We start from the raw sequence: 12,958 nt of genomic DNA, 5'->3' as shown, positions 1-12,958 counted from the left end.
TTAAATGGACATCTGTATAATGTATCAATCTAAAATGAATATTAATTAATTACACAACATGTATTATCCTGAATTATATATTTCTTGAATTTAAGTGGAAGAAAAATTGAAAAAGTGGTATTAAAAGAATGAGTATTAATATTTATTCATATTATGTATTATTTAGTTAATTTTTCTGTATCTATTTCTGTGGAATTAATAAGAATATTATTGTAATAAAATTATATTTAACCCATTATTCAATTGTCTTTTTGTTGCTACTAATATCAATAATAACATATAAGCATACTGAATGAGTAATATTTTGATACATGCTTTTATTAAATTTTTCGTTTCATGATTGTAAGAAGGAAATTTTGTAATCGATTTTCTGCACATTTTCTAATATAATTGAATTTATGAGATTTTTTATAATTGTTAGTGTCTTCCCTATGAATGACAATATAATGTTTTAATATTCTCAGAAATTTATAATCGATTAGAATTTAATTTAAAGTTGTTTTAATTTATAATGAATTAACTATTCAGATGTTATTCTTCAAATTCAGCGGTAACTAGTTCTGACACAACAAGAATAATATAAAAAAATATCATTAATATAAATATTAATTCATTATAAATAAGTTCAGTTTCCGAAATTTTATACAATTTTTAGTGTGTTCCCAATGAATCACTTTTTAATATTCTCAGAAATTTATCATCAGTTAGATTTTAATTTAATTTAAATAGTTTTAATTTATAACGAATTAACTGCTCAGACTCTGCCAGTTCTGATAGAACAATAACAAGAAAAGATAATCAAAAGCTGAAGTTTATAGCAGCGACGCAGATCGAATTTTTAAAGTAAAAAAAGAAAAGAAAGAATATCCTTAAAGGGTAGGAAATGAGAAGAAAAAAAGGAATATTTTTTTTTTTTAACATGAGAAGTCTTTAAGAAAATAATACTTATTTTTTATTTTTAATCTTTATTTATTTTTAATTTAATTTTTTATTTTTAATCTTTATTTATTTCTAATTTAATTTTTTATTTTTAATCTTTATTTATTTTTAATTTAATTTTTTATTTTTAATCTTTTTGAGTATGAAAAGATATTTACATTCATTCACATCAATGAAAGTTTTAAAAAAATCAGTCCTGAAAACGCTAAGATATAACTGATGGAATTATTCAATGAAAATTTTTTTAAGAAATCTCGTGCCTCTAATGTCGTAGTTTTTTTTAACTTTAAAATATGTTATGTGTAATAATATTTAAATTATTTCAAAAAATTAGTCCAGTTAGTGAAAGTTTAAAAAAAAAATATTGATTCGTGTCAGATCAGGGAATCTGCCATTAGAGGGTATAAAACTAGAGTTGAAATCTGGCGTATTGCACAAACTTGTATTTTTAAGATTATGATTAAATTGTTTAAAATAGGAATTACAACAATTTTCCCCCTCCTCGGTTATCAAAATTATATGTCCTCTTTCATCTAAGATTTAAAATCACTCATCACAAAAACAAATTTAGGATTAAAATTTCCAAATTTATTTGGTTGTAAATTAATATTTATACTGGTAAGAAAATATACAATAAAAACATTTAAAATTATTTCATTGACATGAACTTAAATTGCTATAATATTATTAGTATTGAATTTCGAATAAACACTTATGTCTATGTTAAAATATATTACAGCACAATTTATATGGACTCCTACCAAGTTTAAAGAAAGCATCATTAATCTTATATGGATTTTAAGCTCATGAAATATCGTATCCAATGTCATAAACAACTATTAGTGCATTGGATTGGGATCCCAAAAGTATGGCAGCATTATTCTTAGACTTGCCGTACTTAATGTATCAGATAATCTGTTCCTTTGTCTTAAATAATACTTGCAGACTTTATTAATACTGAAAATAATACAAGAGAAATTTTATATTAGATTCATGATAGTTGACGTACTCAGTATTGAATTGTAGATATGCGAGTTATCGTGAACTTTCTTTCAATTAGAAACTGTAAATGAATATTTTTCGACAAATGATCAAATCTTCCACACTGCTTTACGCTCACAAGGTCCTTAAAGCCTTATATAGCACCATTCGATTATAGTCTTCGACATTCCTTTACCTTACAGTAAACACAGGATTAAAGATTCAATTTTTTCAATACCATTGACTAAAAAGTTTACTGCTGCCAGAAATTAAAAATTCCGCTTGAAATAAAGAAACCATTTTTACTCCCAATGATGATGCTATTTGCAATTTAAATTTTTCATTTCACAATCAACATTGAATAACAGGATTGAAAGGAATTTTTTTATGGACTTCATAAGTACAAAGCTATGATTGAATTTATATATTTTTCTTAATACAGATAATAAATTCAATGATTAGTTTTTTTTTTTTTTTTTTTTTTTTTTTACTGAGGGGTTAGCTGTTAAAAATGAAAATGTAATTTTTTTAAAAAGTCTTAATCCTTATTATTTTCAAGTTTCAAAAGTAATATTTTTTTTTCACCTTCCGTTACATTTATGGGAATGAGAGATTAAATGACTTGAGCACAATTACAGAAGAGAAATCTATATCCTGCTTAATTTAATCGAGAAAACTGTTTTTGTTTTCTTCATTTATTTGAGGAAAAATTTCTTTTAAAATTTCGTTTATGCTCATAGTTTTTTTCCAATTTATTCTGTAAGAACATGATATTTTTTTTTTCGACTTTTTCATTTTGGTTGTCATTAGCACATTTGCCAAGAATTTAAAAATTCATTTGAAGCAAAGAAATCATTTTTTCCTTTGAGGCTATTTCTAATCTAATTTATTCACTTTACGATTACATACAACAGTAACTTTTGTTTCATTTTATATATATATATATATATATATATATATATATATATATATATATATATATATATTCATTTTTACTGTCATAAGTAAAGATGTTATTTTAAAAAAAGTTTTTATCCTTATTTTTTTCAAGAAATAAAAGTAATATTTCTTCACTCTATTTCTTTTATAGGAATTAAGGATTAAATGACTTATGCTCAGTTATAGGAGAGAATTCGGCATCCTATTCAATTTCATCGAGAAATCCGTTTTTGTTTTCTTCATTTATTTGAGAAGCAATTTCTTTTAAAATTTCGCTCATATTCAGGTTTCTATTTTATTAACTCCATATTATCTTAATGATTCATGTGTTGCGGCTAATAATTTGTGATGTAGAATTTTACATTTAACCATTAAAGTGATTAACTACGATTGTTTTCTAAAACTATGAAGACAATTTATCATTTTGGGAAAATATTAATTAAATTTAAATTACAAGAATTGTTCATTTCTTAGCTAATTATAAAGAACACATCAAATACCCAAAAATGGAATAACTAATTCGGTGTTGCGGCTGCTTTTAACCATAACTTTTACCCTACCTCATGAAATGCACAATTATATACTTCTATACTTTAAAATAATAATAATTAAGTCATAGCAATTTCCAAAATAATTCTTTTGCATAAAAGAAATCATCGCACATTTTCTATAAATCTTTGCATTTGCGGAAGATATAGACATCATTGCAAGAACATCTGATTTGAAAAGGCATTTCTGGAGCTTGAAAAAGAAGCAGGTAAAATGCACCTTACTATAAATCAGGAAAATACTAAATATATGCAATGGCACAAGGGTAACAGACACTGCTGCTTACCTGCAAATAGGTACCTTTAAATTTGAGACACTTGTTAGCTTTATATATCAAGGCTCTGAGATCAACGTTAATAACAATATCACACCTAAAGTACAAAGGAGAATTAAAGCTGCCAATAGATGCTTTCACGAATTAAAGAAATATTTAAAATCAAATTTTATTAAAAGAAAAACAAAGACAATAATTTATAAATGTCTAATCAGACTTATACTCATATACACCTGGACAATTACACAAAAAGATGAAAATGTCTCTGGTATCTTTGAGCGGCAGATACTAAGAGCTATTTTTTGGAGGAATACAAGTTGATGGCATTTGGCACAGGCGCTCAAATTTAGAACTTTACCCTGTCTAAAAGGAGAAAGATAAAAATCCAAAGGATTAAATGGGCTGACCACATTATTAGAATGAACAAGGAGCGTACAACGCAGGAAATATTCCTGGCCAAGCCCACTGAAACAAGAGCTAGGGGCCGACCCAACTTTATATGGGTTGATTGCATGGAAGAGGATTTCGCCGTTTTAAGAGTGATTAACTGAAAGACTATGGTTAAGAAAAGAGAGACCTGGTAGAAAATTCTTGAGAAGGCAGGGCCCACCCGAGGCTGTTGTGCCATTGAGGAAGGAAGAAAAAGAAATAATCGTATGCCAAATATGATACTAAAATATAAATAATCAAATTTTCATTATTACATGCATATTATAAAAAAATATTATTCATAAGCTGTAAAATGTTTGATGAAAATATATCAGATTTATATAATGAAATTATACCATTAATGTCATACATACTTCAAATGGTTTCTACAATAATTGCACTTACTACGTGATTAAAAATTACTTTTACATTCTAATTTTCTCGAGTAAATAAATAACATGCATTAATAGTTACAAATGCTTTAACTTTTAAACAAAGAAAAATTAAAACTTACTTTATAAAATGCATAGTTATAAAAACGTCTTATCTTTAAAAGTTATGAAATTCTTCTAAATAAAGAATGTTCCAAAATCAACGCAAGATTTGAATTTGCCATCATTGATGCCGTAAAGTAATGAAAAAAAACATTAGATAGCTAATAGTTAGCAGTGTACTTGAAACATTATTCAAACTGTTATGAGGCTTAAATATTTTATACAGTATTACATAATACTGTCAGATAGTATAACATATATCCGGTTACTCCGACCCGCCCGAATGCACAATGTTTATATGATTTTATTAATTATAATATTTTGTATATTTATTCATACAGTAAAGATTAATACTAAACATAGATAGAGAAGTATGCGCTAAACCATATGTATGTTTGGAATGTGGGGGAGGCGGACTTACTTTTGTAAACACTTGACCCTGAGAGTTGGTGTGAAATTGGCGCAAGCAGGCACCGCTCGCTCTTTTGTTAGCGGCAAAAAGAATCATTCGTTCGCTCTTTGTTAGCGGCATTTTCTACATTAAATGTAAATATTATGTGTTTTCGCTTAGGACTTAATTTTTTAACCTTGGCGGGCCTTGAAATAAACTGAGATTGGGATTTGATGTGTATGAAAAGTTATGAAAGGGACTTAGTTGAAATGCAAAGAAGGAGCTAAATTTATCTTAAGACATAAAGAGGCAGATGGTTTCCTGGTTCTTGGTTTTTTCCTTGGAGGAGTTTTGGATATCCGTTTCTTAGGTGTGGGTGGACGCTTTGGATTTATGTGTTTCCTTATATGTGTGTGATCATCGTCCATGTGTGTTGTTATATGTGTGTGTGTGCAAAAATAAATAAGAAAAAGACAAGCATCTTTCCTTGGCGTAAATACACACATATAAAAATCTGAAGGACCGAACCGCAGCAACACTGGCAGGAACTGTCATTAAGTCCTAAGGGTCATCACCGGCCACGGTACAACACTTCCCTAAGGAAGTACGTGGAATGGGAAGAGCCAGACCCCCACCTTTTCGTGTACCCACAGAGGTGGCGAGAACCAACCACCATGCCAGAAGTTTCTCATCCTGAATTAAGAAGTTCCCCTCCTTGGGACAGATATTTAGTGTAAGGCTAACCTGTAAATATTAAGAAAATAAAATTTCTTCACATAGATTCTTTCTTTATATGTAAAATTAAAAAGGAAAGATATTTTGCAACAATATAATTAGTGATTATTGCAAAGAATAGAAATGTATTGTATACAACAATACGTTTAAGCATTGTTGCAACAATTAACTCCCAAGAATGAAATTAACAATTATTTCAAACAATGATGATAACTGTTACTTTAACAATAGGTTGATATTATCTTTTAGATACTTTATACGTAAAATGTTTGAAAAACGATATTTTGCAACAATGTAATTAGTGATTATTGCAAAGAATAGAAAGGTGTTAATATAATACAACAATACATTTAAGCATTGTTGCAATAATTAGCTTTCAGAAACTTAACTAACAATTATCTGAAACAATGATGATAACTGTTACTTTAACAATAGGTTGATATTATCTTTTAGATTCTTTATACGTAAAATGTTTGAAAAACGATATTTTGCAACAATGTAATTAGTGATTATTGCAAAGAATAGAAATGTGTTAATATAATACAACAATACATTTAAGCATTGTTGCAATAATTAGCTTTCAGAAACTTAACTAACAATTATCTGAAACAATGATGATAACTGTTACTTTAACAATAGGTTGATATTATCTTTTAGATACTTTATACGTAAAATGTTTGAAAAACGATATTTTGCAACAATGTAATTAGTGATTATTGCAAAGAATAGAAAGGTGTTAATATAATACAACAATACATTTAAGCATTGTTGCAATAATTAGCTTTCAGAAACTTAACTAACAATTATCTGAAACAATGATGATAACTGTTACTTTAACAATAGGTTGATATTATCTTTTAGATACTTTATACGTAAAATGTTTGAAAAACGATATTTTGCAACAATGTAATTAGTGATTATTGCAAAGAATAGAAAGGTGTTAATATAATACAACAATACATTTAAGCATTGTTGCAATAATTAGCTTTCAGAAACTTAACTAACAATTATCTGAAACAATGATGATAACTGTTACTTTAACAATAGGTTGATATTATCTTTTAGATTCTTTATACGTAAAATGTTTGAAAAACGATATTTTGCAACAATGTAATTAGTGATTATTGCAAAGAATAGAAATGTGTTAATATAATACAACAATACATTTAAGCATTGTTGCAATAATTAGCTTTCAGAAACTTAACTAACAATTATCTGAAACAATGATGATAACTGTTACTTTAACAATAGGTTGATATTATCTTTTAGATTCTTTATACGTAAAATGTTTGAAAAACGATATTTTGCAACAATGTAATTAGTGATTATTGCAAAGAATAGAAATGTGTTAATATAATACAACAATACATTTAAGCATTGTTGCAATAATTAGCTTTCAGAAACTTAACTAACAATTATCTGAAACAATGATGATAACTGTTACTTTAACAATAGGTTGATATTATCTTTTAGATTCTTTATACGTAAAATGTTTGAAAAACGATATTTTGCAACAATGTAATTAGTGATTATTGCAAAGAATAGAAATGTGTTAATATAATACAACAATACATTTAAGCATTGTTGCAATAATTAGCTTTCAGAAACTTAACTAACAATTATCTGAAACAATGATGATAACTGTTACTTTAACAATAGGTTGATATTATCTTTTAGATTCTTTATACGTAAAATGTTTGAAAAACGATATTTTGCAACAATGTAATTAGTGATTATTGCAAAGAATAGAAATGTGTTAATATAATACAACAATACATTTAAGCATTGTTGCAATAACTAGCTTTCAGAAACTTAACTAACAATTATCTAAAACAATGATGATAACTTTTACTTTAACAATAAAATGATGCAATTTTGTACAAAACAACAATGCTTCTACACATTTGGTGAAAAAACATTGACGCTTAAGCATCTTATAAAGTTCTCTGCACTTATTTGTGAAATTACAATTTGATATTTCGTGATTTTACCGTGCTCTTTGTATTAAAAAAACATATGCATATTGTGATGACCCCTAAACTGCTGAAAAGAAACCGGAAAGCATTGTAAGTATGCATAGCTATATTTCATAAAAACTTTATGTTCAAGATATTATATTCAACGTCTATTATCCATATATATATATATATATATATATATATATATATATATATATATAACGCTAACATACGTGACAGGGAAATTACGTTTATTACTTACTGTGGAGTGGCAACATTCAAATATTAATAAACCATCATTTAAATTTCATATTACTTCATTCATTGAGTATTTTTACAGGTACATTAAATCCAACGCTTCCCTCAGCTAATTAATGGAGCTGCAAAATATTATTATAAATATTTTGGAAATGTTTAACCATCTCACCAAGAAGTACATAGGAAAGGAGATAAAAGAAATAGATTACAAACAAAATGTTTAATCGAGTGCAAAAATAGTCTTAACCATCTCGAGAGAAGTAATCGTGGTAAAGTTTCAGATTAATTAACGGTTTCTCGACAAGCCCATCAAAATCATGCCAATCATCCAAAAGGTCAGTTAAAAAACTGCTATTATGGATGGATAACAAATGGCCTTTGAGGATTGCAAAAAAATGGTGACATATCTCCTCAAAATATTTCAATTTTGGCGACCGTACATTAATTTTAAGTTCAGCTATATCATTATGACTTTCCTATGGAAATTGATATTCATATTTTCTAAAGCAATTATCTTACAAAAAATGATCTTTGTATTATCTTAAGACAAAAAATATTTTTTTAATGATATCAATTTCATTTTCTGCACAATTTCCTCTTTAAAAGAAATAATATTTTTAATTCAATTTGGCACATTTATCCGGAAAAATGATTTTAAATCATCTGAAGGAATTCAAACTATATTTCAAAACATTCAATCGCGTGTTTTTACCAATCAACTCAGTAGTAGGATTTTGGCTAAACTTTGATATACAGTCATTTGGCACTTGGCGAGGTTGGCAATTTTTCGGTGGCGCTTTTGCTACCGTTATGCTATTACTGCCGTTCGCGCCACATTCTGCCATTTCTCTAAAATTTGGCGATACACTATTCTTTTGGCGAAAATGACTGTATATCAAAGCTGCTCCAGGAATTTCACTTCTGCTTTTATTTTGTAATAGCTATACTTTTTAATTAGCAGTATACTGATTAATTTTTTCCACAGCAAGAGCCAATATAGGACCTATGTTTTCCAATCGTATCAAATAACAAATTAATCATTTAACAACCTAATAAGTCGATAAATCGGGCGAACGAAATGATGGCCAAAGGCGGCTAGTTGTTCGTGTTTAAAAACTGAAAAAGTAAAAACGATTGTACTAGGATATATTAATTTAAGTGATTATGTTTAAGCGTTAAAATCCTAATAAAAATGTCTAATAGTCTATGTTTTAATTTCTCTATACAATTACTAAGAAATTTGTTATTTCAAATTCATCTTAAAAAAATTCCGCCAAACTTGTATTTGGCATAAAAGTTTTAATGGCATACATTAAATAAAACATGCCTTAATACATGATTGAATAAACAGCTTATTTTTTGACGTTGTGTTGGCGAAATGTAAAACAGTATCTAGATTGGATTGTAAAAATTAAGCAGGAATAACAAGAATCGACTAATTTCATGTTTATTTCATTTCAATACTTCCATTTTCAAACGGACAAAAACCAAAAAAAGAAGAAGAAGAAACTTCACCGAGACCAGTTTTCCCTTGAAGCTTGGAGAAAGTTCTGGGTCTTTCCCAAGATTACGCCACTTCCTGTAGGAAGACTATAAAAAAAGCAAGCACTGAGGATGAGACAGCAAGCAAACTGCTGAACTAGCGATTAAATGAATTGCTTTATTACGATTGATTGACGGTACTTGTAGAAGAAAATTTTGTAACAATATGTTACAAATTGGGGCTCATAATAAATATATAATTGCCTGCTGAGTTGGTTTGAGGTTTTATGGCAAAAAGTACCAATATGAAGGTTATACTGCGCCAAACAAGTTAATTTCTAATTCAAAGTATAATAAAAACAGTTTCTATAAAAGTGATACAAAAAATAAACATTGGTAAAACGATGATAAATTACAAAAAGTCATAACGAAGACATAATAGTGAGTTCAAATTAAGGAATAAAAACTTATAGATTTTAAAAAGACAAAAAGGTTCTCATGTGGATCTGCCAAGCAACAATGACAAAGTCACTGCTGTTGTTTAATTGCCCGCTGAGATGATAAACAAATAAATTTTCTTCAAAAGAAAAAATAAAGTAACCGCATTTCTTATTCGAAACACATTTTTCGTTTGTTTTCGTATTTTTAATAAAAGAAATCTCCCAATTAAGCGACCAAATCAAGCAGTGAGACACACATAATAGAAGAAATTTTAATAAGGCTTTTCTCGTTGGTTTTCTATGATACTTAACCCGAATTCATGAACAGCAGATGGAATCAATTTCTTAGGTGTGAGCGAGGGAAGTCCTATTGACCTCCCGAGGTTGTCTCGAATATAGTCATCGTAGTGTAAAAGGACAGCTTTCGAAGAACTCTAGTAGCCGACCTTCACATTGTGTTCCTCGGGCAACGTAGGTATTTCAATTTTAACAACGACTGACAGGCTACTGACATTTTAGAATGAAAGTTTTAAATAAATTAATAGATATAAAAAGAATTTTGTAAAACAAATTAATAAAATTGAGACAATCTTTTTATTTATTTATTGACGATTGCAATACTTTCTCTTGAAAAAGTAAATCTTGTTGAAACCAGATGGAAAGATCTGAGAGGGCTATTGATGTGTCTGATTACCTTGCCTCTTTGGCAATTTAGACGTGAAAGAGTCCAGTTTGAAATGTCTTTTTGCATAGATTGCCATAGAATTTTTCCAAAATTATAAGTTTAGTTGCACTGATACCTGGATGACAGAGGTTGTGCAAAGATTCGAAAATTATCTCTCTGAAACTTATTGGTACGTAAGATCTGACTGTGTCCTTCCTAACATCACTGTAGAGTTTTTAGTGAAATAGGATTAGTCAAGATTCTAAACAAGTGACAACTCATTTTTTGATAAAAGTGTATGTAGTTTTTCATCAGAAGCTTGTGCATTCGCCAAGGCAGAAACGTCTATTTTTGGTAAATTCACGTCGCTAATTCGTGATAATGTGTCGGCAACAACATTTATGGAACCCGATATGTGGCCTAATATCAGTGCTGAACTGAGACATGAAGTCGAAATATCTTAGCTGTCTTGGAGTAGCGATGACGAATATTTTCAGAGCGGTTATTACATAACCAATATCAAAAAGTCACAAATACAAGTGATCAATACTTTTCAAAGAGGGGTGTGATTCAAATCCTTGATACGATCTTACTGGTGATATTTCGATTACAGGTTTTGGATGACGATAGAAAGTAATAATCGATACGATATCACTGAAATTTGCCGGAGCGGTGACTATACTGGAAAGTAAGAATCGATACGATCTGTCCAATAGAAGCTCTCGAAAGAAATCTGTGATTGGATTGAAAAGTGAACGGACCGGTTATTGGAATTATCGTATCGTATCATTGAATTGCATATCACTGAAATTTATCAGTGCAAGGCTTTACTGGAAAGTGCGAAATCACCGCTCCAATTTATGGGAGTGACCGATATTCGTATTTGATGATGCGCTATTCCATACAGATCATTTTTAATTGCTCGTGACATGATTGACTTTGATTACATGTACTCTGTTTACTGCTGACGCCATCTATTGGTAGAATATAGGACTAAAGTAAACATTTTAAAGAAATGACATATATTTTTAACTCATCTTTTCCAGAAAATGGTTCACTCTAGTAAATAAATTAAATAAATAGTTTTGAAAAAAAAATTTAAGAAGTAAGCTGAAACAGATAAATTAATTCAATCACACGATAATTAAATTAGTAAATTAAGTATTAATTACAATTAATAAATTTTATATTTAATATTAAGTAATAATTTTTAATTAATAATATGATTGAAATAACAGATATTTGGAACGCATATTTAAAAATAACAATAGCAATATTATTTGTTATTCAAAAAATCGTGGATTATGCATCTCTATCTTGGAGAAGAATCTGATTTTTTAGTAAAAGCAAATGTTAGAGATCGATAGTCAGTAAATATTAAGAAATTTTCACCTTCCAATAAGTATGGAAATGTTTTATGGTTCCATATATCGCCAAAAGTTCCCTATCATACGTACTATATTTACGTCCTGAAGATGAAAGTTTTCGCGAATTAAATGCAAGTGGTTTTTGACCATCGGATGTAATAATATCAAGGACGACACCAAGAGATAAGTCAGGAGCATCAACCATGACGGATAATTGCTCAGTAGCTGCATTAAATAGTCAGAGTAGCTGCGTTAACAATGCTAACTTTATATTTTTCGAAAGCTTCCAAAGAGACATCTGTCCAAGGAACAGGCCGTTTATCGTTCTATTTTGAATTTTTTAAAAGTTCATATAAACTAGCTTGTGTCGCAGCGGCATTAGGTAAAAAACGACCGTAAAAATTAAGCATTGACAAAAATCACTTAGTCCTAGGGATTTTTGGGTTTATAATATTTTGAGATTTGGGAAATTGAGAAATAACCTCAACGTTCTATGATAAAGGGTTGACGCTTTCTTATGTGATTAGACATCCCCAAAAATGTATCGTTGGTTATCCAAGAACACATTTCAAAGAGTTGAGTTTTAAACCATGTTGAGATAATTTCTCAAATGCTTGCTTTGCTGTTGTTGTTACTTATGGCACTATTCATATCCCGCTGATGAAGTCGGCGATTTAAACCAAATTTGTGCAGTAACTTTTAAGGGTAAAGCTCCCTGAGCACCCGAGGGCAGAAGTCTGACTTCTACTCGTATGAAGATGACACTCACACACTCGCTTGCACAGCGCCTTTTTACCCTTTTTACAGGGTGGAGTGGGGCGCTTTTTCACACACCTCACAGATAGAACAAAGGGTAAAGAACAACCATGCCCAAAGCAGGACTCAGGCCTGGGCCGCCCAGATCACGGGGAAGACGCGCTACCCCTAGGCAAGGCGCCGGCCAAATACTTGCTTTAAATCTTTGTTTATGTTCCTCAGCGTTATTCGATGCAATTAGTACATCGTCAAAATACGGCACACAGAAATTCGTTACACAAAATTTGATGTATGTGGCTTTG

Source organism: Argiope bruennichi, chromosome 10 (genome assembly GCF_947563725.1).
Source record: "Argiope bruennichi chromosome 10, qqArgBrue1.1, whole genome shotgun sequence".
Lineage (NCBI taxonomy): Eukaryota > Metazoa > Arthropoda > Arachnida > Araneae > Araneidae > Argiope > Argiope bruennichi.
Note: the sequence above shows the minus strand (reverse complement) of the source record.